This window comes from Molothrus aeneus, chromosome W (genome assembly GCF_037042795.1).
Source record: "Molothrus aeneus isolate 106 chromosome W, BPBGC_Maene_1.0, whole genome shotgun sequence".
Taxonomy (NCBI): Eukaryota; Metazoa; Chordata; class Aves; order Passeriformes; family Icteridae; genus Molothrus; species Molothrus aeneus.
The window spans coordinates 1316916-1344618 of NC_089679.1; positions in this window are offsets into that span (position 1 = coordinate 1316916).

Here is a 27703-nt window from a genome sequence, read left to right on the forward strand (position 1 = left end):
CCTACCATAGAGCAAATGCTGTACACGTCACATGCCCACTGAAAATACAGTGGCCCAAGCAGTTGCTAAGTGTATTGCTGAAGGAGTTTCTGGTGCATATGCAGTAATAGCTTCTAAAGACCAAGCTAAATGCTATCACTGTGGGGATCTTGGACATTACATAAAGGACTGCCCAGAAAGGTCACCACCCTGATACCACCGTAACACTTATCAAAGACCCCAGAATCAGCAGCGCTACCAGCAGCGTCCGTTAAACTCCTTGCGCCGCCCAGTTGAGCCCCAGGCGCAGCCAACAAATCAAAGGCCACCCAGACTCAACACCGCACCAACCCAGGACGTTCCGGACCACAAGAAGAGGATCCAACCCACGGGGCAACCCAGATGGGAACCCACCGTCAACTGGTAACTTCTTTGTCCATTGACTTTAATAATGAGAATGTTCACCGTGTTCCCACAGGCAAATATGGGCCAAAAGATGGTCCTTCGCACATTTTAATTATAGGTGACTCTCTTAATAGCCCAAAGGAAATCTTCATTGTTCCAGAAGTGCTGACAGTGCAGCCGGGACAAGAGATTCTCGTCCAAGTATACTACATAGACTCACCATTTTTTCTTTCAAAGGGAACTCCAATAGCACAAGCCTTTTTACTCCCAAAGGATCACAGGGAACTGTTGTGGTTTGTGTTTGGTTTGTTCCGTTCTCCCCTCTCCTAGCTTGGCAAGTTGGTCTGGCTCAAACCCCCAGTTATGTCAATCACGGTTTTCCCCTCCTCATTTTCCCTCATTATCCCTTATTTGTCCTTGTATCCCCTCCCCAGGCCTTCTGCCAGTCACCGACACCCCGCCCCAAGTTCCAGAATCTTCCAGCTAGGGTGTCGAGTGATTGGCTGGTAGGCCTGGGCTCCTCCCCTGACCTATCCCCATTGATCCACACCACCCATCAGTCTTCAATGTATGCAAATTTTCGTTCTATGATTGGTTTCTTGTGTACCCACGCCTTCCCTGTAAAACCCGGTCCCCGGAGGGGCCCGGGGCTCCTCCTCCGCTCGCCACCTTTGGGTGGCCACCCTGTACTTCCCCTACCCTGGATTAAACCAAGTTAATTCACCCAGAAGAGGAGGGCCGTCTCTTTTCTTCACTCCTGCGGCGTGGTTGCTTCAATATCGGTGACTGTTTCCTCTCGCCCCACCCACGGTCGGCACATGCCACTGGCTTCGTGCCAGGGGAGTGCCGGTGTAACTGAAGGTGGCTGGACTCTCTAAATCCCTTCAGCCGGGCCCCCCTTAAAAACAGCCACAGCTTCAGTTGCTGGCGCCCACGTGGGGCCCCTCTGCATCGATTGCCTGCTCCTGGTCGGCCGGATTCGGGACCAGTAGAGCCTGGACTTACGATCTTCGCAAGGACCCTACGGATTTTGGACTCCGTCCTTTGGACGCAGCAGCACCCCGAGGTGAGCAGGCCCTCTGAGGCAGCGCTCCCCGGGGACCGGACGGGACCTCGAGCACCCCGAGCCGTCCGGCCGCAGGACCCGCTTCGCCGTGCTTTCCTTTGATCGCCCACCGGACACGTGAGTGTTTCGCCGCTCTCCCTGTCGTCCTCCCCAGTCCCCAGGGTGTTCTGCCGCCCTCCCTTGATTTTACAGGCAGGGGCCGGTGGGTGGTCACCTTTTAGTTTTCGTTTTTCCTTTTGCGTGGCAGATTGGGCTCGAAGTTCGTAGTAGTGGACATTTGACTTCGTGGGAAGTCTCTACTAGCTATGGGTGCTAAGCTGTCCACTGCCCAAAAGAGACTTATTATCCAAGTTGAGGGAATCCTTGTTGGGGGGGGAATTGTTTATGAAAAACCCGTTGTTGAAAAATTAATAAAATGGGTCTCTTCTGAGTTCCTGGAGGTTTCGCCTGACCTGATCAAAGATCCGGTCTTTTGGCGGAGGGTCAAAACTCGACTCTCGGAGTTGTTCAGGCCAGGCGACGCTTCCCTCATACAATTGGCCAGGCTTGTTGCCCAAATTAGAAAAATATTAAAAGAAGAAGGGAGCTCAGAACAGGCCACAGTTCGAGTTAAACGTTGCCCCAGTTCGGTTTCGCACCCCAGTTCGGTTTCCTCACCCTCTGTCCCGAATACCCCTTCCCGTACGCCCAAACTTAAAACCGGGATTCTGAAGGGGGCACCCCCCCAGACCAGCCAGGCGCAGGGCGTTCCATCATCCCCTGGCCCTCTCCAGAATACCCGGTCCCCCCGCCCCGAGAGTTCTGGCCAAACTCTCGGGGGCTCCTCGACTTGTCCTGCCTCCCCTGCTCCTGTCCCCAAACCCCAGAGTTATGTACCCCAGTTCGTTGAATCCCCAGTTTGCCCCGGGTCGCCTCTGGTTTCACAAGATGGCCGCGGCGTGGCCCAAAATGGAGGCGACCGCATGGTCGAGATGGCGGGAAAACCCCCATCCTCATCCCAGAATCCTTTTCTTCCAAGTTCCAACCCCTTCCTGCCTCTCGGCCACTCCCCTTTCCCCGCCCCTTCCCTCCCGACCTCCCCCCAGCTCCACCCTCTATCTGACCCCTCCCATCTCGTTTCCCCGCTTCCCTTTCCCATGATAGCTCCTCCCATCGTTCCTCCCACAATCCCGCCCCTTTCCCCGCCCACCGCTTGCCACTGTGCCCCGCCTCCTGCTCCCGCCTCCGGGGACGGCCCCTCGTCATCGGGCCACCCAGTCTCCTGCCACGCCCCCTCCTCCCCTTCTTCCGGTTCCCACGCCCCTCCCTCCGGTTCCCACGGTTCGGGGCCCGGGGGGGGGGGGGCCAAGGGCCGGGAACCGGAGCCGGCCACTGTACCATCGGCGGCTCCGGTTGTTTACCAGCCAGAAGCGGGTGGGGGAGTGCGTCGCCAATGGGTCCCATTGAGTCATTCACAAATTAAGGAACTGGTCAAAGCCCAAAAGGAGTACGGCCGGGAGAGTGAATACTTCCGGGGAGTGTTGGAAGCAACACTCTCCGAAGCAGAGATCACCCCCTTCGATGTCCGGCGGCTTTTCACTTGCCTGCTGAATCCATCCGAGCGGGTAATGTGGGAAGCCGCCTGGAGGAGGGGGGTGACTGAAGCCCTCCCGAGCCTGTGGAGTCAACCCCAATCGGGAGTTGATTTCATGGGTCGCCCTTTGGCCATCGACCAGCTCCTGGGGACCGGGGACTGGGAAGATGGGTACTCCCAGGCGAGTACCCTTCCCCGGGAGGCTCTTAAAGCGTCGGCAGCTGCCGCAGAAAAAGCCTTTTTGTTGCTGCCGGGGGGCGCGCCCCCAACTGCCTTTTCTAGAATCTTTCAGGGTCCAGACGAGACCTTCCTTGACTTCGTGGAGAAGTTGAGGAAGGCCATTGAACATCAGGTGTCGGACGAAGGAGCTAGAAGCACCATCTTGCGGGAGGTGGCGTCCTCAAATGCCAACCAGGCATGCAGGGATGCCATCCTCAGCCTGCCCCTCCACCCGGCACCGCAGATGGCTGATATGTTGGAAGTGTGCGCGCGCAAGGTCCCGCTACTGACCACCAGGGACAGCGAAAAGAGGAGGATTCAACCTCCCCGAGTTGCCGCGGCAGAAGAACCCTCCACCGAGCAGGGGGTTGCAGCAGCTGTTTCATTGAAGTCCTCCGCGCCTTGCCACCTGTGTGGAAGGACTGGACATTGGATGCCGGACTGCCCCCTACGGGCAGAATTTTACAAATTCAAAAGGGAGCAGGGACAGTTGGGGGTCAACCCCCCAAAAAACTGAAATCGGAGCGCAGTGCCCCCCTGCGCTCTGACAAAAATCAGGCGGGCCATTTATCATCATCGCGTAGGGGGAAGGGAGATCAGGGACCGCCGCCAACTAAATGTGACCAATACTTACCGGACTTGACTTCTGTTTCACCAATTCAAACAAGACCTGTGCTAACGACCGCTTCTGCTTTTGCACCCTATAGGTTGCGGCTCTTGGAGGCTCTCCACCTGAGGACCTCCGACTTTCAACTCGTTGCTGTCGACCCGGAGTGCCCAGGTAACTGGGGACGGATTCGCTGCAAGTATGTTGTGGTCGGTGATACTAAGCACACACCACCGACGGTGAACATTATCCCGGGCCTCTTACCATCGGACCCGGGGGTGTTCACCGTCGGCCTGCACTGTGTCCAGCCCCCCATCTTTTTGCCTACGGGGCAGATTGTAGCTCAGGCAATCCCAGTGCCTGAAATAACCTGGGATTTACATCAAACACCAGGAAACTCCATGCCAACCATCGCTTGGGCCCAGGTTTTGGGGCACGAAAGACCTCGCCTCGACTGTTATATTACAAAAGGGGGGGAAGGCAAACAACTAAAAGGCCTGTTGGACACTGGGGCGGATGTCACGGTCATTCCTTCTCGGGAGTGGCCGTCGCATTGGGAGTTACAAACCGCGCCTGGACACGTCCGTGGTGTTGGGGGTTTACAATTGGCCAGACAATCTAAGAGCATCGTGCAAATCACGGGGCCGGATGGGCAATTGGCTTCTATACGCCCATTCGTTTTGGATTATACGGAGCCCCTGTGGGGGAGAGACCTCTTAGCCCAGTGGGGAGCCCGAATTGACCTTCCAGCGGCTCCCCAGGTTTTTCGGGCGGCGGTCACTGATGAGCGCCCTACCTGGAAGCTCAATTGGAAATCAGATAAGCCAGTCCAGGTAGTGCAGTGGCCGCTTAATAAACAGAAATTGGCGGCGCTCAAGGAGCTCGTTGAGGAGCAACTACTTAAGGGCAATATCGTGGAGACCACGTCGCCGTGGAATTCTCCCGTGTTTGTCATCAAAAAGCCCAATAAGGACAAGTGGCGGCTTCTCCACGACCTCCGCCAGATCAACAACATTATAGAAGATATGGGGCCTCTCCAACCAGGGATGCCCTCCCCAACGATGCTCCCACAAAATTGGGAATTGGCTGTGATTGATATAAGGGATTGCTTTTTTCAAATTCCCCTCCACCCAGACGATGCCCCGCGTTTTGCGTTCACGGTTCCTTCCATCAACCGTGAGTCCCCAAGCAAGCGCTACCATTGGCGGGTTCTCCCGCAAGGCATGAAGTGCAGCCCAGTGATCTGCCAATGGTACGTCGCTTCCTTGCTGTCCCCAATACGTGCAGTGGTAAACGATGCCATCATTTACCATTACATGGATGACATCCTGGTGTGTGCCCCGACCGCCGACATACTTGGCCACGCCCTTGACCTGACAGTCGATGCGCTGGTTGCTGCAGGGTTCGAGCTCCAGCAGGAAAAAATTCAAAGGGTGCCGCCTTGGAAGTATCTGGGCCTGGAGATTACTAAGAGGACCATTGTTCCTCAGAAATTGGCTATTGTAACTACTATTAAAACCTTGGCGGATGTCCACCAGCTGTGTGGATCTTTGAATTGGGTAAGACCTTGGCTGGGCATACCAACAGAAGACCTGGCCCCCCTTTTCAATTTATTGAAAGGGGGAGAGGAGCTAAGTTCTCCCAGGACCCTTACCCCAGAGGCAAGGGTTGCACTAGAGAAAATTCAGAGACTCATTTCGGCTAGGCAGGCCCACCGTTGTCATCTGGGCCTGCCATTTAAATTCATTATTTGCGGCAAACTACCACACCTCCACGGGGTGATTTTTCAGTGGGACAACACCGTTAAAGGCAGGGACCGAGGCTCGAGTGACCCCCTCTTAATCATAGAGTGGGTGTTCCTCAGCCACCATCGGTCCAAGAGAATGACACAGCCCGCTGAACTGGTGGCAGAGTTGATCCGGAAAGCTAGGCTGAGGATCAGAGAGCTGGCAGGCATTGATCTTGCGTGCATACACATTCCTCTTAAATTAAATTCGGGCCACCTAAAACAAAAGGTAATTGACAGCCTCCTGCAAACGAATACAGCTTTGCAGTTTGCTCTAGATAGCTACTCCGGCCAAATTAGTGTTGATCGGCCGGCCCATAAATTATTCAATCAGGAGTTCGTATTATCTATAAAATCGATCCAGAGCAGAACTCCTCTAAAGGCAATGACCATTTTTACTGACGCGTCCGGAAGATCCCACAAGTCAGTCATGACTTGGAGGAATCCCCAAACTCGGGAGTGGGAGTCCGATATCACCGAGGTTGAAGGTTCACCTCAAATTGCCGAGTTGGACACAGTCGTCAGAGCCTTTGAGAGGTTCCCTGGACCTTTCAATTTAGTTACGGATTCAGCCTATGTAGCGGGTGTAGTGTCCAGAGCTGAAAATGCTGTGTTGCAGGAGGTGTCAAACCCAAAATTGTACGACTTGCTCTCCAAATTGGTTCAATTGGTCTCCCACCGAGAGCAACCCTTTTATGTCATGCACGTGAGATCACACACCGATTTGCCGGGGTTCATAGCGGAGGGCAACCGGCGTGCCGATGCCCTTGCCGCCCCTGTTCAAGCGGCCCCGCTCCCTGATCTCTTCAGTCAAGCCAAAATCAGCCACCAGTTGTTCCATCAGAATGCGCCTGGCCTAGTTCGGCAGTTCCATCTGACGCGCGAACAGGCCAAGGCCATTGTGGCTACATGTCCTCACTGCCAGTCCCACCAGCTCCCTTCCGTCCCTCTCGGAGCTAACCCCCGTGGTTTGTCCAGCTGCGAGGTGTGGCAGATGGACGTAACCCATTATCCATCATTCGGCCGCTTTAAGTTTGTACATGTCTCGGTGGATACTTTCTCTAGTGCTGTCTTTGCCTCTGCCCACACAGGTGAGAGGGCTGCAGATTGCAGGAAGCATATGCTTCAGGCATTCGCGGTCCTGGGCATCCCTAAGGTAATCAAAACAGATAACGGCCCAGCTTACAAATCCAAGGAACTGCGGAGCTTCCTACAGCAATGGGGAATAGAGCACAAGACCGGCATCCCCTATTCCCCGACAGGCCAAGCCGTGGTGGAGAGGACCCACCAGAGCCTTAAAAGGGTTTTGGAGCAACAGCATTCGGCAGTGAAGGTGGAGTCCCCTCACATCCGTCTCGCACGGGCGTTGTATACTATCAACTTTCTAAATTGCTCCTTTGAAAATCTCAACCCGCCCATAGTGCGACACTTCGGGAAGCACGAGGAGCTGCGACCTAGGGCCAGGCCCCCGGTCCTCATTAAGGATCCGGAGACCTGGAAAACGGAAGGGCCATTTGATCTCGTGACCTGGGGTAGGGGATATGCTTGCGTGTCCACTCCCTCAGGTCCGAGATGGATTCCATCAAAGTGGGTCAAGCCCTTCCGCCCTAAGCGGGGTGCAAGACCAGAACCGGTCCCACAGGTAGCAGAGGCGTGTTGGCGGCGGAAACGGAGGAACTGGTGGGCGAGCCACCATTGACCACGGTCCTGACCCCCCCCTCTCGAGCCAGACCTTCTTAATTTATATTTCTGTTTCTTTTTAGTTGATCTCCCGCCTACATGGACCCGATGACCATCATTACCCTCCTGACAGTCCTCCTTATCGAGACTCTACCACCACCTGCGAACCCCTGGATAGTTCCCCAGCCAAAGGCGAACGTGTGGAGGACCCTCGCTCAAGCCATGGGGCAGGAGCACATCTGCCTGGACCTTGGCTCTGCTGAAGACCCGATGTCGTCCTGCCTAGTGGGGATCCCTCTCCCTCCTTTTGAGTTTCCTTACCCCTTTAATGTTACTTACAATCCGCCCCTCATGGTAGACGCCCAGAACGCCTGGAGGGACGGGCTCAGGAAATTGACCCCCCTGCAGTCCGACCCCCCAGAGCTCCATCTAGTCGGCTCCGCTAGAGCATCGGCTTGTATCTGGTTTCAGTATTCCCCCCTTTTCGGTTCCTCGAGGTACTCCAACATCGGGCCGCCTAGCCCGGAGTACCAAGCAGCACAGTGGTGCAATTTCACCATCCGGTTGCCATTTGCATCTACCTCAGGCACCAAACCACTGGCGCTGCCCCGAGGAACATTTTTCATTTGCGGAGACCGGGCGTGGGCTGGCATCCCCCCTCGTCTGGCCGGAGGCGTCTGTACGTTTGGCAAGCTGACGCTGCTTAACCCCAACGTCACTCAAATTAGGGATTGGAAATATAAGAGATCACAGTCTAAATTGGCAATATCCAAAAGAGATCTTTGTGATTTCGACCCGGACTGCGACTCCAAAATTGAACATTGGGCCAAACCAAAATCGGTCGCGCTCACTCTCTTTTTGCCGTGGGTGTCGATCGCGAAGTCTCTGGGTGAATTGGGCCGCCTGGAGTGTTGGGTGGCAAAGCAAGCAAATTTTACCTCGGCTGCCTTGACTGACCTCCTCGCAGACGAGGAAACAACTAGGAAGGCGACCTTGCAAAATCGGGCGGCCATCGACTTCCTCCTGCTACTCCACCACCACAGCTGTGAGGAATTCGAGGGCCTGTGCTGTTTAAATCTGTCATCCAAGGCAGAAGATGCGAGGGTCTCCATACGCAAGATGAAAGAGCTCGTCCACGAGGTTAAGAGTGAGACATCGGACTGGCTGGGGAACCTGTTCAAGGGCTGGGGACTGTCAGGATGGGCCGGGTCCATAGTTCGGTCCGTCTTATATTTTGTTTTAGTTATATTCGTAATTGTCATCGCCTGCTCCCTATTGTGGGGATTGGTTAAGAGACTTCTGCTGAATGCCTCAGCGGCCAACATAAACCATCTGGAGCTTTCAGATGTCGAGGAGGACCCTGCCTCGACTTCAGACTCTGAAAGCATGAGCGGTGGAAGCCTGGACTTTAAAACAGCACAAGAGACAACTGCCGCCTGATTATAAGAGACTGTTTGTTTTCTCCCTTCCTTTTCTTTTTAAAACAAAAAAGGGGGAGATGTTGTGGTTTGTGTTTGGTTTGTTCCGTTCTCCCCTCTCCTAGCTTGGCAAGTTGGTCTGGCTCAAACCCCCAGTTATGTCAATCACGGTTTTCCCCTCCTCATTTTCCCTCATTATCCCTTATTTGTCCTTGTATCCCCTCCCCAGGCCTTCTGCCAGTCACCGACACCCCGCCCCAAGTTCCAGAATCTTCCAGCTAGGGTGTCGAGTGATTGGCTGGTAGGCCTGGGCTCCTCCCCTGACCTATCCCCATTGATCCACACCACCCATCAGTCTTCAATGTATGCAAATTTTCGTTCTATGATTGGTTTCTTGTGTACCCACGCCTTCCCTGTAAAACCCGGTCCCCGGAGGGGCCCGGGGCTCCTCCTCCGCTCGCCACCTTTGGGTGGCCACCCTGTACTTCCCCTACCCTGGATTAAACCAAGTTAATTCACCCAGCAGAGGAGGGCCGTCTCTTTTCTTCACTCCTGCGGCGTGGTTGCTTCAATATCGGTGACTGTTTCCTCTCGCCCCACCCACGGTCGGCACATGCCACTGGCTTCGTGCCAGGGGAGTGCCGGTGTAACATAAGGTGGCTGGACTCTCTAAATCCCTTCAGCCGGGCCCCCCTTAAAAACAGCCACAGCTTCAGGGAACAGATTCCTCTCAACCCTACAGCTATGTGGACACAAGTCGTGGGACCATCCAAGCCTACCATCGAGTGCGGCCTCTCCTGCAAAGGTGAGAAGACCCACCTGCCAGGGATGCTGGACACCGGTGCGGATGTGACCATAATCGCCCACTCAGATTGGCCAGCACACTGGGATCTACAACCTGTTGCAGGCATGATTTCTGGGATTGGTGGAGCTACAGTATCCATGAGAAGCAAGAACAACATTCTTGTTGAAGGGCCTGAAGGCAAGCTGGCAACCATCCATCCATTTGTGGTAAGGGCCCCCATCACCCTTTGGGGCAGAGACGTTCTATCCCAGTGGGGAGCTTCCCTACATATCCCCACTCAGGATTTCTAATCGGGGCCACTGAGCTAAGCGCGCTGCCAGAAACACCTCGTCTCACCTGGAAAAGTCACAAGCTAATCTGGATAGAACAGTGGCCCCTTAATAAAGCCAAGCTGTGCGCCCTAAACACCCTCGTGGAAGAACAGCTCAAAAAAGGCCACATAGTAGAATCCGACAGCTATTGGAACTCTCCAGTCTTTGTCCTACCAAAACCTGGGACAAACAGGTGGAGGCTCCTCCACGACCTTCGCAGAATCAACGAGGTCATTGAGGACATGGGCCCTCTCCAGCCTGGCCTGCCCTCCCCATCGATGCTGCCTAGAGACTGGAAACTTGCTATCATAGACATTAAGGACTGTTTCTTCAGCATTCCTCTGCACCCTGAGGATGCTCCACGGTTTGCTTTTTCCGTTCCCTCTCTTAACAAGGAGGCCCCGCTCAAAAGATATCATTGGCGTTACCTTCCTCAAGGCCTGAAAAACAGTCCCACTATTTGCCAGTGGTACGTGGCTCACATCCTGTCTCCCATTTGGAAATCATTTCCAGACACTATCATCCATCACTATATGGATGACATCCTGGTGTGTGCTTCAGACAAAGCTTACTTGGACAAAACAGTTAAAAAGACTATTGAAACCATAGAAAAGGCAGGAATGGAGATTTGTGAGGATAAAATACAGTACACCAACCCATGGACTTACCTTGGAGTCCAGATCCAGGAAAGGACCATCGTACCTCAGCAGCTCACCATAAATGACGACCCAAAAACCCTCAGGGACTTACACAGCCTGTGCGGATCCATCAGCTGGGTACGCCCACTGCTAGGAATTACAACAGAGGACCTTGCTCCCTTGTTCAATCTTCTTCGTGGACCTAAGGACCTGGACTCTCCCTGCACTCTCACAGAAGAAGCCAGAGGTGCCATCACCAAAGTCCAGGAAGCCCTGTCTTCACGCAAAGCCCATCGCTTCGAGCCCAGCCTGCCTTTCCAGTTCATCATCCTGGGAAAAGCACCTCGATTCCATGGACTGATTTTCCAATGGGACTCCCAGCTTCGAGACCCTTTGTTGATACTGGAATGGGTCTTTACAAGTAGCCAGCCTACAAAGACACTTACCACCTACCAGGAGGTCATAGCACATTTAATAAAAAAGGCAAGGACTCGCGTTCGCTCTCTTTCAGGTTGTGAGTTCGAATGCATATACTTGCCAATAACCCTTACAGACTTTGAGGATTTGATCCAGACCAATGCGAGCCTCCAGTTTGCCCTAGATAGCAATACGGGCCGAACTTCAGTGGAGATCCCACAACACAAACTTTTTAACCATAATGTAACCTTCCATTTGATTCCAAAACGAATCCAAAGTAGAAAACCTCTCAAGGCTCTAACCCTCTTTACAGATGGCTCAGGGTCTTCCCACAAGTCAGTGATTACATGGAGAGACCCCCAAACACAAGATCGGCACTCTGACATACAAATAGTGGAGGGATCTCCACAGATTGCAGAATTAGCAGCTGTTGTCAGACCCTTTGAAAAATTTAAAAATGAGCCTTTCAATCTGGTCACAGATTCAGCTTATGTTGCTGGGATAGCTGTGAGAGCAGAACATGCTCTTCTTAAAGAGGTTTCTAATCCAAAGTTGTACCAACTGCTCTCTAAATTAATACACCTGATCTCCCACAGAAAGCAACCTTACCATATAATGCATGTGAGGTCACACACGGACCTCCCAGGTTTTGTTGCAGAAGGCAACAGGAAAGCGGATGCATTAGCAATGGCAGCAGAAACTGCTAATGTTCCTAACATCTTTGCCCAGGCAAAGTTGTCACACGCGTTTTTTCATCAAAATATACCTGCCCTTATGAGAATGTTCAAGCTCTCAAAGGATCAGGCAAAGGCTATTGTTGCTACATGTCCAAACTGTCAGAACAATCAGATACCATCTATGGGGACGGGAGTCAATCCCCGAGGTCTGAATAGCTGCCAGCTGTGGCAGACAGATGAAACTCACTTTGCACCTTTTGGAAGATCAAAATACATGCATGTATCAGTCAACACGTTTTCAGGAGCAGTATTTGCATCATCACATGCAGGAGAAAATACCATGCACACAATAAAACACTTTCTCCTCGCTTTTGCCGCCCTGGGTGTACCAAAGGAGATTAAAACAGATAATGGACCAGCCTATACCTCCCGCAAGCTAAAGAAGTTCTTCAACGAATGGGGAATAGCACACAAGACCGGCATACCTGTAAACCCCACAGGACAATCCATCGTGGAAAGGACACATCAAACCCTCAACAGAGTCCTTGATCAACAGAACAGAGACACGAGAATCACATCTCCAGTGGAAAGACTTTGCAAGGCTCTCTAAGTCATCAACTTCCTGAACTGTACAGCTGTCACGGTGAGGGAAACTTGGACGCCCAATATGAGTGTTTAGCAAGCTTCATTTATTGAAGAGAGCATCAGACTTTTATGCACAACAAGTAATAGGCTCATACATATTCTGCAAGCTAAGCAATCTATTTGCTATACTACAATATCAGCTCTTCCTCATACCTTAGGGGTTACATCTTTCTTTTCTCATGTCTCTCTCACTACTTGTTATTGTACCACAGCTATGCTCAAGGACACAGTGTTTTGCAGGTGCAGGGACCCAGATTAGCTGCATCCTCCCAATTCTTGGTCCAGAACGTGGCCCCTGTCACGTAGCCATTCCTCCACATACAGCATCAGAGCCTGACCCACCAATACTTCGCCACTTTGCAAATACCACCCAAGCAAAGCTCACTGAGAAACCACCTGTGCTCGTGAAGGACCCTGAAACACACCAAATTTCTGGGCCTCACCAGTTGATTACCTGGGGTAGAGGATATGCGTGCGTGCTACTACTATCCGGTCCAAGGTGGTACCCAGGAAAAAACATAAAGCCATCCTTAGGCACTGCGAACACTACTCCTGCAAACGGGGACAAGAACTCTCCTGAGGCAAACACAAGACCACCTCAAAACCAAACCAGCTCGGCCTGGAGACGAAGACGTCGCCGGATACCCACAAACACAAGAACAGAATGCCCCATTACAAGACAGCAGACAAAACTGAAAGCTAAACAACAGTCTGCTGCATCAGGCCATAGATAGCCTTAACACAAAAGTGTTCTCTGAACTATATGTTGTTACACTGGTTTTTTGTATTTAAAAAAAAAACCCTGTTATTCCCTCTCCCTAACTTTTCAAAACCCCTTAACCTTCTACCCACTCCTCCTCCCTTAGTGTAGCTTAGAAATTAAAAGAAAAAGGGGGGGAGGAGGGGAACAGAGAAAAGAACAAGGGAGAAAACCCTCTCATCATAAAGATAACAAATTCTGCTTATATTCCCTATCAGAAGCCCTATTCCTGCCCAAAGATGAAAAATATCTCCGTTGCTGCTGTCCTCACTGCTGCCTGGATGTTCTTCACCGTACCACGTGCCTTCAGCTGGATTAGCCCACAGCCTAGCCATAATGTTTGGGTAACAGTAGCAAAAACACTAAAACAAGACAACATGTGCTTGTCCATGGGAAGCATTGATAACCCACTTTCCACAAGTCTAGTAGGAATTCCCTTTGTAGCAGATGACTGGCCTGTCTATAACTCAGAGACCCTCCGCACCACAGGTAAGAGACCCAATGTGGCTGATACTTGGGACAAGTGGACAAAAATTTTGCCAGATGCCAAAGAGGAACCCCCAGAATTGGATCTGTTGGGGTCCTCCTAGGCCACATACTGTGTCAAATTTTACTTTAGATGTCCAAAAAACAATTGGCCAGAAATTGAGCAGAACAAAAACACATATCGAAAAGAGATATCACCAATTAACAAAGCCTATAACTCTCACGATTGGTGCAATTACACGACTCGTGTGATTTCTATGTCCTCTCTCCATCCAAAAGTATTACCCAAGGGAATGTTTCTCATCTGTGGTGACAGAGTATGGGCTGGGATCCCCTCCTGACTCCAGGGAGGTCCCTGTACCCTTGGAAAACTTTCTACCCTCACTCCAAATATCACTCTGTTACATAACTGGAAAAAAGAAAGCGAATCAAAACGACAAAAAAAGGTCCTACACTGAATTTGATGAAAATTGTGATCCTAAATTATACGATTGGAACAAACCAAAAAAGATTGCTGTCTCCCTGTTCTTACCCTGGGTAGCTGCAGCTAAAGCCCTCGGTGAAATCAATCACCTTGGGTGCTGGCTCAGTAAACAAGCTAACGCTACTTCTGCAGCCTTGAGTGATCTCTTAAAGGAAGAAGAAACCACAAGACAGGCTTCGCTCCAAAACCAAGCAGCAATTGACTTCCTGCTGCTTGCCCATGGACACGGCTGTGAAGACTTCGAAGGGATGTGCTGCTTCAACCTCTCTTCACGCTCGGAATCCATCCATGCGAACATCCAGAAACTGAAAGATCTCGTGAAGAACTTGAAAGTAGAAAGAATCCCAGACTGGGTCAATCAACTTTTCGGGCAATGGGAATTAACAGGATGGGCTGCATCCTTGGTTAAGGGAATGTTGTTGATTCTCCTTGTAGTTGTTATTGTGTTAGCTATGTTCTCGTGCCTTGTTCACTGTTTCAAAAGAACTATAGCGAATGCCTTTTTTGTAAAAACAGAAAGTGGAGTTGTAGTAAATCCCATAGATTTAGGAAAAGCGCCATGGAGAATCTGAATAATAGGAATGCTGAAACAGCAAAGGAAATTCCTGTCCTCTGCCCTTAACCTATCTCTGTAACCCTATAAGGCAATGTCATGTTAACCCTTACTATTGGTCAATTATGGATACCCCTAACCTCTTACCATTGGTCAAGTTTGGATCCTATCCAACCCTATAAAAGAAGCATGCTGTACCCCATTAGTTAGAAGAAGAGCAGAGACCCTTCACGGATCTCCCCAAATAAAGCCATCTCCGTGGAACAGCCTGCGCCTTCTCCTTCTCCTCTCTCTCCATCTGCTGCAGCCTCAAGCCCGGGGCACCACTACCTAGCAAGCAAAGCTGAAATCCTGAGAGCTTGCTAATCACTATAGAGCTGAAAATCACCATGCTTGCTAGATGGTAGCCCCGTGGCGTTGGCCTGAGCTAGCTTAGCATTCGGGCACCCCGTCTCCTTGAGGACTGGGCCCCTGGGCTACATTGCTCTGCCTTATGATAAGGCTGATCGGAGGCTTTATTACAAGGTGAAGAAAAAAGAGACGTTTATTTTCTGACTCCAACATTTATAGTTTTCCAAGAGTGACAGTGGATTGGAGGGTGACAGTGCCACCTCTCCAATGACACTGGACAGACCAACAGTCCATCAACTTTCTCCTCCTCCATAAAGGAATGCAAAACAATGAGTTATTTACAGAAAGTGTGTGAGAAAGTTTGCTACAAGAATGTCAACATCAGAAGGCTTAGAAAATCTTGAAAAAACAGGGTGACATCTCACCCTTTTCCATGTAAAAAAAAGAAAAAGAGAAAAGAAAATTAATAATGTGAAAAAGAAAACATGAACAATGTTCAGTGTCCATTTGTGGAGGAATCAGGGGAGTGATCACTCAATGATTCACCCACTTGATGCCTTTCAGGTTGGTCACGGTCTCCATCTTGCCCGTCGGCCGGATTTTGTCTCTCCGGTCGCAGGTCGGGGCGAACACATTTCGAAGGTACCTAGCTTACCCCAGTATCTGTGGATACACAAGCATACCCACGCCTCAAAGCAATTAGGTCATAGGGACCTTCCCACTGTTTGGTGACTAAATTCTGCACCCGAACCTTCTCTCAAGGCTGATGTGCCTCGTCTGCAGCCTGCAACGAGAGACGGTGATTCAAAATGACAGGATTATTTGAGTTCTGTGGCACAGTGAGATGATTGATTGTGCACAAAGCTTTTGCCAACCAACTGTGCGGGGTTTCACCCTGCATTCCCAGTTTTTGATTTTGAAGAACCCGCTTCAGAGTATCATGAGCGCGTTCTACAATAGCTTGACCAGTCGGAGAATGAGGGATACCAAACTTGTGCGAGACACCCCACAGCTGCAGGAACTGCCGCACCTTTTGCGATGCATAAGCAGGACCATTGTCGGTTTTCACAGCAGAAGGTATGCCCAGAACAGCAAAGGCCTGCCTCCAGTGGGCGAGGACATCACGGGCCTTCTTCCCAGTGTGAGCCGAAGCCCACATCGCAGAGGAGAATGTGTCCACTGTGACATGCACATACTTGAGCCGGCCAAACTCGGCAATCTGGGTGACATTGGTCTGCCAAAGCTCCAAGGCCCTAAGGCCTCTGGGGTTTACCCCTGCCGGCAAAGGCGGAGCAAGTGCATGGCAGTCATCACATGACTCAACAATGTCATGAACCTCAGCTGGCATCAGCTGAAACTGCTTCTGCAGGATATGTGCGTTTTGGTGGAAAAACCCATGCAATGCCTTGGCCTGCGTGAGTGTATCAGGCTGAGGCGCTACCCACGCTGGGTTAGCCAGCTTGTCAGCCCTCGCGTTACCTTCCACTATAAAGCCCGGCAAAGTGGTGTTACTCGTCACAAGCAGAATATAGAATGGATGAACCTGGGCCTGAATGGCACACCACAAGGTCTTCAGTAAATGAAACAAGGCAGGATTACAGACCTCCTTCAAAACCGAATGACCCAACCGCTGTGTGATATCATCCACATAGGCATAATCCGTGACCAAATTGAAAGGTTCCTGGGGAAATTTCTCAAATGCCATGACAGCAGCCATCAATTCAACCAATTGGGCCAACCCATCCTCATGACCTTCCAGAACCTGCCACGCAGATTCGTCCCTCCAAGTAACAATGGCCTTTCCTGTTTTCCCTGAACCATCAGTGAAGACGGTGGGTCCTTGCACAGGTTCCTATTTTTGGGCCTCAAAGAGATTTGTGTGAATTTTGCCATATGCAGTAGCCTATGACTGGGCAGATGATAAATGATCTGCCCTGAAAAATTTTCCAGAGCACTCTGTAGGGACACACTGTTTGCAAAGCTCCAGTCAAAATCCTCCCGTTGCACCGGGAGTATGATCTTTGCAGGATCCGCACCCATCGATTGCAAACACCGTTGCCGGCATTTGATTATCAAGCAAGCAATTAGCTCAAACAATGCAGTTGTCATCTATCTGCGGCTGATGGGGCAGGAAAACCCATTCCAACACGTGCAAGGAATTGGACCATTTGTCACTCCATTGGCCAATGATGCCTGTGGGATGCGAATCTGGAGTGGTGATGAACACAGTGACATCAACGGAGGGATCAATGTGATAAACTTGGCAAGCCGAAACAGCTTGCTGAACCACCTCCAACGCCTTACGCGCCTCAGGGGTCAGTGTGCGAGGTGACTTCAGATCAGAGTCTCCTTTCAACAAATCATACAGAGGAGACAGCTGTGCGTCGGTTAGTCCCAAGTACGGACGTAACCAAGTGATGACACCTACCAATTTCTGAGCATCATTCAGTGTCTTCACAGAGTGCATAAATTGCACCTCCTGGTGACGGATCATCCGTTCCAGAATTTTGACCCCCAAATACTTCCAAGGAGGTTGTTGTTGAACCTTTTCTGGAGCCACCTGGTGTAGTAAACCCCATAGATTTAGGAAAAGCACCATGGAGAATATGAACAATAGGAATGCTGAAACAGCAAAAGAAAATTTCTGTTTCCCTGTCCTCCGCCCTTAACCTACCTCTGTAACCCTATAAGGCAATGTCATGTTAACCCCTTACCCATTGGTCAAGCTTGGATCCTTTCCAACCCTATAAAAGAAGCATACTGTACCCCATTAGGGGAGAAAGAAGAAGAGCGGAGACCCTTCACGGACCTCCCTAAACAAAGCCATCTTCGTGGAACAGCCTGCGCCTTCTCCTTCTCCTCTCTCTCCGTCTGCTGCAGCCTCAAGCCCAGGGCACCACTACCTAGCAAGCAGAGCTGAAATCCTGAGAGCTTGCAATCACTATAGAGCTGATAATCACCATGCTTGCTAGATGGTAGCCCCGCGGCGTTGGCATGAGCGAGCTAGCCTCGGGCACCCGGTCCCTACCCAGGGACTGAGCTCCTGAGCCCTATTGCTCTGCTTTATAATAAAGCCAATGAGGCTTTATTAACCTGCAGTCCATGAGCATGCAAAGCATCGAGCAACTGAGGCTGAATCCTCAGCAGCTCATCCTAGGTGGACGCAGCCACCAAAATGTCGTCCATATAATGATACAGACATGCATTAGGAAACTGCTTGCGAACTCTGGACAAGGCATGGGCCACATACCACTGGCATATGGCAGGAGAATTGCACATGCCCTGAGGCAATGTCCTCCATTGGTATCTCTGTGCAGGCTCAGCGTTGTTAATTGCTGGCACTGAGAAGGCAAACTTCGGTCTGTCATCGGGATGCAAAGGAATCGTAAAGAAACAATCCTTCAGATCCACAATGAGGCCTGACCAGTCTGCGGGAAGCATGGTAGGCGATGGCATGCCCACCTGCAATGTTCCCATGCTTTCCATTACAGCATTAACCTTTTGGAGGGCTTGCAACAACCTCCATTTCCCAGAATTTTTTTTGATGCAGAAGACAGGAGTGTTCCAGGAACTGGTAGAAGGCTCCAGATGACCCTGGTCCAACTGCTCCTGCACCAGATTCCAAAGGGCGACCAATTTATCTTGAGGGAGGGGCCACTGGTTCTCCCAGACAGGTTTGTCCACCAGCCACCGTATAGGAGGCGTAGGACACCCTGTGCCCTTCATCGCAGTGGCCCCCATCAAAAACCCATCCCGATGCGCACCCCCCAGATAGACAGAACATCCCTCCCCTAGAGGTTGGCAGGAGTAGAAGTAACATGAGGCCTAACCCAGGCCGTCTGTCCCTCTGGTTTTGCGACCAGCACAGGCCGCTGGCTCACGTAGCATTGTGCCATCCCTCCCAGGCCTGCGACAGACGTGTCCACTGGATCCAGGGGCCACTCCGGGGGCCAGGCGGCAAGGGAGAGAACTGTGACAGCAGCACCACTGTCGAGAAGCCCGCGGAGGCAGATCTCCGATGGCGTCGCACCAGGAACGGACAGGGTACACAGCATCTTGGGATGGTCCTTGGTCAGGACAGCAGTCCAGTGAACTTGAGGCGGCCCAGTGGATCCAAAGCCACCAGCTCCACGCGACCAGTCAGCTGTCCTGAGAACAGAGGACTTAAAAGGCACAAGTTGAGCAAGTCGCATCCCTTTCGGGATCGTGACGGCGGGGGGGGGGAGTGGGGGGTGGGTGTGGAGACCATGGCACAAACCTGCCCTGTGAAATCTGCATCAATGAGCCCCAGGTGCACAATGATGCCCTGAAGGGTGGCACTAGACCTCCCCATCAGGAGAGCACTCATGCCCCCACCCAAGGGACCAAAGGCATCCAGGGGAACCTTGTGTATTTTACAAGATTCTAAGACAACTGTTGCTGCGGTGCAGACATCCACACCTGCTGATCCGCGGGTGCTGCCTGTAAGCCGGCAAAGGAGACCTCCATCGGCTCTGGGGTCTGGAGAGAAGCTTGTGTCTGGGTGCGTCCCTCTTGCGCACTCCACTTCACATTTCCCGAGCCCGGTAAAGCCTGGCCATTAACATGAACAGTCGCCTTGCAGACATTGGACATATGATTCGGCCTACCACACCGACCACACAAGAACATGGGAAATCTGACCTTCTGTGCTTTCTTCCCCCGCTTCTTGCCAGCCTGCACATTCCCCTGCTGTGGCCGCCTGCCCTGTGGTGCCGCCCAGACTGGCTGCACAGCGGCAGCCACGGCAGTCAACTTCTGACCCAAGGGGACGATGTCCGCACAGGCCTCCGCCATCTGGGAGACAGTAGGAAAACCAGGCAGAGCCACTATGACCCTCCTACAAGCATCATTGCAATTACACCTCACAAGGTTTGCAATCACAATCCTCCTTGCCACAGGATCAGGCACCTGCCTCTCCACAGACGCAGTCAGCCTTGCCGCAAATGCCATGAAAGGCTCATCAACCCCCTGGACAATGGTCGCAAACGGCTGCTTCGGAGCAGCCATTTCCAGGGTCTGAACAATCGCTGCCATGCCCAGCGTGTGGCACTGGTCAAGCACAAGGGGATTGTATCCAATCTGCCCCTGAACATTGTCATAAAGCCCTGTGCCCAACAGCATGTCAGCGACAACCCCACGCCTGGGGTCCTGCAGCCCCAGCGCAGCATTCTGCACCACCGCTTCGGCCGCCAAACGAGCCCACTTGGTCTCAAAAACATAATATTGCACAGGGTCAAAAAGAGAATGTGCCACATGATGAAGGTTGTGAGGCATCAGCACATCCAAAGCAACCCTCCGGAGAGTCTGCATAACCTCAGCAGACCCCAAACCATGCTGAGCAACTGCTTCATGGACTTCCCTCTCCAGCTTATACGAAAGGGGTTGATGGGTGTTATGAGTAACACCCCTGAGCACAGGGAAAGCCTGGGAACCCCCTGGCAAAGCCACAGCACCTGCTGTGTCCCGGTCCTTGGGCCCCACAGGGACAAGAGCAGATGATTGACTGGGAGCCAGCTCAACACCACTCGCCCCTGTGCCCCCTGCAGCACCGTCAGAGCCAGAGGAGCGACCCTGCGGATGCCGCGAGGAGGCAGGCTCACAAATCTCGTCGGTCTTAGTTTTGGCTTCTCGCCAGAAACGCACGGGGTCCCTCGGAAGCACGGTCACCTGGCACGAGGGAAGCGTCCACAAATTCAACGAGGAGGCACCACAGCCCCGGGAACCCACCGGCCTCCCGCTGGCCGTGTCAGCAGTCGCGCTAAAGGTAAATACCTCAGCGCCCTGTCGCGCCGCAGCCCCGGCAGGGGGCACCTCGGCGGGCGCAGGTGCCGGCACAGCCCGCAAATCCGGTGCAGACCGGGACGAGCCCGGCGCGGGACCCCCGTCCCCCGACACGGGGGAGGGGCGGGGCGCCAAGAGAGGCTCGGCCCGCGGAGCCGCTTCAATGAGGGGCGGCACAAGGGAGCCCGGCACACCCCCTATGAGCATCCAACCTGAGACGCAAGACTCCACAGCGGGCACCGCCCCCGCCGAGTGGAGTGGGGCGGACTGCCCGCCCACTGGAGTGGGGCCGGATAGAACACCGACCGACGCCCCGCCCCCGGCTGCTTCCACCGACTGCACATGTCCAGTAGGCTGCGCAGGCCCAGAGACGGGCGAAGTCGCCCCCCCTGCCAAGGAGTCCGACTCGAAGGCGGGCGAACCTGCCCCCGCCACGCTCAGGGGGAACTTCGTGGAAACACCGCAGTTCGGACAAAGAGTCGTCATCGAATCAGACTCAATCCGAGGTGGAGGCTGACCCTCAAGCGCTGGGAAGGCACAGAGAGGGCAGCACGCCTCCCGCCCCGCCGCTCGTGCAGGGCGGGGCGAGGACGGCCTGCCGACTCCACAGAGCCCCCAGAAGCCCACGGAGCTCCGCCCCCCGGACTCGAGACCAGCTGGCCAGGAGCCCAATCCACCCCGGGGGAACAATCGCCATCCCCCCAGTCGGACCCATCCCCCAGCACACCGTCCCGGGGCGGGAGGAAGGGCTCCACATCGCACAGAAACTCAAACTCCTCCTTGTCCACGTCCGAGACAGAAGGGCTCCCCTGGGAAATCCGAGGGCTACAAGAACCAGACCCCCGCCAAATCTCCTCACACTTTTTCCACTGCACCAGCAGCGATCCCACGTCTACGGTGCAATCATCAAAGAGGGCCTCCATAAGGCGGACCCCCACAAAAGACCACGCCTCCCTGGAGAACGCCTTAGCAGGGTCCGAAATGAACCCCTGCTCTCTGGCCCACAGGAACAACCTCTCAAAATCACTCCAGGAAACGGAAACCTGTTTCCACTCCAGGACCTCCCTCCAGAGGTCCAAAACGAGGGAATCCTCCTCAAAACCCCCAGAGGTTGCCATCACCACAAGAACAGCAGGCAAAGTACCAAAGCGGGGGGGGGACAACACAACCTCACCGGCAATCCGGACTGTGTGTCTCAGCCTAGGCTGCAGTCACTTCAGCGGTCACCAGATGTCGCTATAGGACATGAAAGAACACATGCTCACACTGCTGTTCTCAAGGTGAAGAAAAAAGGGAAGTTTATTTTCTGACTCCAACATTTATAGTTTTCCAAGAGTGACAGTGGATTGGAGGGTGACAGTGCCACATCTCCAATGACACTGGACAGACCAACAGTCCATCAACTTTCTCCTCCTCCATAAAGGAATGCAAAATAATGAGTTATTTACAGAAAGTGTGTGAGAAAGTTTGCTACAAGAATGTCAACATCAGAAGGCTTAGAAAATCTTAAAAAAACAGGGCGACAAGGTGTACAGCACTATGCAAAGTATGGGGAGATAATAGATCTGCTTATATTCTTAGTTACATCAGCAGGCATATTAGTTACTCTACTAGCCAACAGCAATGACTAAAACAAGTATGGCTACAGAATCAGATCTAGGACCTGAGTAGTCTATAAGAGTCAATGAATCCACCATGGAGTCCTGCAAGTCCTATTAAAGTAATGAGAATTAATCCAAATAAATACATCTTTATTCACACATTAAATTTTTCATTCACATACACACAAAAAAACCCTTATCTATTCAACTATAACATGGAAATAAAAGTGACAGGGGATTTCGCATGCCAATACTCTCTTTTTTCCAGGTGGAATCAGTATAACTGAAACAACATTTTTTGGCAACTTGTTAATTTGCTAAAAATGTAGGTAAACTCTAATTCAAATTCTGCAAATTTCAGGTCAAATTTAATGAATGCTTTCCAGTGGAAACCTATCTTCAAGGCCAAATTTACAAAGACAGAAGAGTTGCTGCACTTGTACTAAATGTCCAGTGACTAGGATGTGCATCCAACATGTAAGAGAGCATTTTGATTTCCTTTAAAGTGTCCCAAGCACTGTTGCTTAAAAACCCAGGAATTTTATAGATCTGGCTTTTAAAATTCATTTTGCCTTTCTTATGTGTGGGTTTAATGAAGCATTCTGTGGAGACTGAAATGAAGTTTCAGGTTTACATTTTGGTCTGGAAAACAAAACAAAAGACCCTCAACTAATTTCTTTTTATATTAGCATATTTTGGTTCAATGTATAACCTGCACAGGAATAACCACTAGTCATTACTTACAGAAGTCAAGTCTACAACTTCCTCATGAGGGGAAGAGTAGGGGCAGACACTGATCTCTTCTCTCTGGTGTCCAGTGACAGGACTTGAGAGAATGGCCTGAAATTGTGTTGGGGAGATTTAGGTTGGATATTAGGAAAGGTTCTTCTCCCAGAGGGTGGCTGGGCACTGGAATGGGCTCCCCAGGGCAGTGGTCACCACACCAAGCCTGATAGTTCAAGATGTGTTTGGACAACACTTTCAGGCACATGGTGTGACTCTTGGGGATAGTCCTGTGCAGGGCTGGGAGTTGGCCTTGATGATCCTTGTGGGTCCCTTCCAGCTCAGGATGTTCTGTGATTCTGTGATTATGTGAAGTAAGTAAATAAATAGGATATTGACTATCCACTAGAATATAGAAAGCAACCAAGTACAGGATGTAGAAAAGAAAAGGACACAAAAATGCAGAAAAATTAGGTGGGGGGAAAGGTTCTCACAGGAGAAAGGTGAAACAGCAAAGAAAAATGACTGGAACATGAAGATGCAGAAACAAAAAATGAATGCTTCAGAAAAAATTATTCCAGGGAAGTTGAAAATAAAGCTAAAAACACATTAAGCAGCAGGCAATCTGAACTTACTTTGTATACTAGTTCTCTGACTACTTGAGCTAATATAGCCAGAACATTATGGGGACTGGGTAGTTAGAAAATTATGTGATGTGCCTTTTAACAGCCAAACTCTCATTTGGCTTCTCAAAGTTCAAAAGGAGTTAGTTCAGTAAGTTGAGACAAAAATTGGTTTTGGTTTGTGTTGCTGCCAGGGCAGCAGATTCTGAGTTTAATATTATTTTTAAAAAATCCCACAAACACTACTGTTTATGTAAGCTGTCATTCATGCTTGCAGAAGAAAGTGCACTGAGGAATAAAAATAAAAGCCTTAAAATAAAAGTGGTGATGAGAAAAAAGCTATCCATCCCTGTACAAGGAATGACAAAACTTCATTCATTCTCTAAGGGAGCATTATGTGTCAGAGATCAGACAGCTACAGAAGTTGAACTGGGTAGCATCGCAGACCTTTTGGCCCTGGTACAGTGTCATGGTTTAACACTGGCACAATGCCAGTGCCCCCATGAGAATACCCTCTCCCTGGTTTCTGCTGTGAGATGTGACCAGGAATAAGCAAAGCAGGCTCCCACTTAGGAAAAAAAAATTATTAACTAAACTACAAGGAAAAGGGAGAAAAAAAAAGGAAACACACAAGGAAAATGAAAACTTCACAAATACATCTCCTCCTCCTCCCCACCAAATTCCCAATACAATACATCCCCCAAATCATCGACTCTCAGTCCGGCACCACCCTTCAGAATACTCAATCCTCAGTTTATCAAGAGGAGAAGGAGTCCTTCTTGTGCCAATGGTGACCTCTTCCTTTCATGTCCAGCACTCTCACCACTGAACATGGACCAGAGCTGCTTCTAGGGTCGACTTTTAAGGATGCTTCGTCCCACTCCAAAAAGGCACAGTCTCAACTTTGGGACATCTGTCCCCCCCATATTTCACCCCCTGGGGCCAAGGGGTACCAACACTGAACCCTCTTGGTTCTGAGGCATTGCCTCCCCCTAGATGCAGTCTCTGTATCACAAGGAAAATGGTTCTGTCCATGGCTATACAAAAAGAGTCCAGCAAAAGCCACTCCATCATCTCTTCCCACTAAGATTCTTCTCTATTCTTCCAACATCTCTCACTTGCCCAGACCTCTCACACTTGCCCATTTCCTTCTTCATCTTCCACTCTATCTCTCTTCTAGGAAAGGGTAATGTTCTGTAAAGTCTTCATTGTCCGAAAAGGGGTTAAAAGCTCCTGCAAGCATCCGGCTGCACCCCCCCCCCCCCCCCCCCTTCTTCTCCTTCTCAGCTGTGCTGCTGGCACAGGCACATGTTTATCAAGTTTCAAGGTAACAGTCCCAGGCACCGGCTCTCTCTCTCTCTCTCTCTGTCTCCCGGGGGGGGACTGCCCGATGGCTCCCGGTGTCTCTCTCTCTCTCTTCCACCCTTCCACCCCCGGGCTCAGGCCTACCTCTCCCGGCCACATGGCTTTTCCCCTCCCCCCGCCCAGCCAGCAGCTGGGCCAGGGGAGAGACCCGAACTCTTTCCCGCTGGAAACCCAAGAGAGCCTCCCAGGGGAGAGCCCTGCTTTTAACCCCATGTTCTCAGAGGCGTGTCCAATGTCCCAATGGCCACATTAGGTGCCAATATTAAAATCTGAGCACCAATTGACCTGACCACAGCATCCCAGAAAACATATTTCCTGTCAAACCACCACATACAGTGAAAGCCAAGGGAGAGATAAACTCAAGGCAAGAACAGAAGTGAAGACATCATGTCTGGTCACACCCTCTGACACTGACCGCTCTGACAAGGGAAGATGTGACAAGGACTTTGTTGGTGAGAGATAGCAAGGACATTACTAGGGTAAGAAGAATAATCAGAAGATTGTGTTTCTAAAGGGGACTGGGACAAAGGGGTCCCACTGGAAAATTTTGTACGAACGTAGTGACCTATAAATACTGGTAAACTGTGTAATAAACTGGCTTTACTTTGCTGGCATAGCAGAGTGCATGTTCTTAATCTCTGCAATTATGTATCTATCTCTGTCAGATGCAAAGAGAATGTGCTAGGTAAAGTATAAAATGAACTGTGTTATTAATATGAATCCAGCAGAGCCAACAGTGAGGTTTTTGTGGTTTGTTGTTTGGGGTTTTTTTTAATTCTGACAATTGGCTTTCTGGAAGTATCACAACTGACCCTATCTCACGAGATCTGCAGTTCTGTATCTCACATACTAGATAATCTGTAACTTCCTAAGGTTTTATACTCATTAGGAGATGGATAAAATACCTTTGAGACCAATTCCTTTCAATCTTCGTATTCATTGCATTACTTTTAATAATCACATGGTTCACAAAAAGAAAAGCATAAAAGCAAAAAAATCCATATATTTCTACATACTGAACTAATTCTGAAAGAAGACCCTATCCTAAATATCATTCTTGTTATATGTGAAGAAGCCATTTTCTCTTTCAACTAGCACACAGCATACATCTGGTTAGTTAATAGCATGGTAATACATAATGCATTTCATTGCCAGATTTGGAAGCATCACTGGTATAGGGATAGTCAAATATCCATGGGTTCAATTTCTGCCAGTCCTAAACAATCTCCATCACACCCCTTCTCATAGGCCATATCCCCTATGAGCCTCCACCCAAGTAATTCAGGAAGGAAAATGGCCTTCTTATGAACTTTTTCATGAACTGAGAAAATAAATTTTAGTTGTCTTGAGGCAGAGTGGAAATTTTCCAGAGTAGAAATCCATTTTGATTTAGGTGAAATGTACATCTTTGCGTTGTCTGTACTTGCTGCTTAGTCTGACTGCCTATTCTCGCAAAGGGCCTGTGCTTGGAGGGACTGCTTCAGTCGAAGGACAAGAGATAAGGGGGGAGCGGGGGGGGGGAGGGGCAGACAGAGCAGGGCAACCTGACCCAGGAGTTCCTTCAGATAAAGAAGAATAAGAGGCAAGTGCCACACGAAATCAGTGGAATGAATATGTATGAACCTATTGTGAAATTGGATGCATATGTATTTGAGAGGTAAATAAAAGGGGATCTGGAGTTCCCAGAGGTACGCATGTGCATGTCATTTTAGGGGAATGATTCCCACATGCGTCCAGCGCTGTAATAAACATACCGGCTTTACAACTTTCACAAAAGTTGTGGAGTTTTGTTTGTTTCTGCAAATCAGTCTGAGATCCTTTTTACTACAAAATATATTAAATAATATATTCCAGTGATTTGTACATAAATTGGAGGTCTACAGGTTAACTTTCTTGGTCATTACAAATCTCATGTAAACTCTTCCAGAGAAAATAAGTTTCCTGTAACAATGACTTTAGCGAATTCAGAATGAGGTCTTCATATATGTAGAGGGTTGATCATTGGCCACTTCTCTCTTTCTCACATTGTGCTCTTCAAATATGTTTTGAAATGCCTGAAACTTGCATAAATTCAGAGATCACATATATAAATTCAAACTTTTAAGGGAAAGCACAAACAAAATAAATGTTGAACAATAAAAGTTTCTAAGATGTTATGCCTGATTATGTCTCTTTTTTTCTTCACCAAGCACATATGGTTTATCCTAAACAGTGTTAATTGGGGCTTGATCCAAACCTAGCATTCTGAAACAAAAATCAGCATGCATTTTTACTTTTTCCAAGTTGGAGGCAATCAAGTATAACATGACATCTCTCTCTTTGCAATGAACAGTGTTTTATATGGAGAAAACTCAAACTGCTGAGTAAAAAAGGAGGAAAGTAAAGAAAATATGTAGTTGCATTACCTAAAAAGATATTCTTAACAGTTTTGTTGGCTTCTAATTTCAAGTAGAAAATTAAACTAAATAATTCAGTACTGGTTTTAGCTGCTTGAACCACTGCTTCAAAGAGCAGTGCTGGCTACTGCTGCAGCAAAATGAGGACAAAATATCACTTCACATTTATTTTTAAAATTCTAATGATAAAAATAAATGTTATTTTTAAACTTAAAGATACAAGCATAGATAGAAGACAAACAAATGAAAACCTAAAAGACTTGGATACACTCTACCTTATTAAGAGGCCAGGAATTCCCAGAAAATTTTTAATTTGTATTTCACAATAGTCCT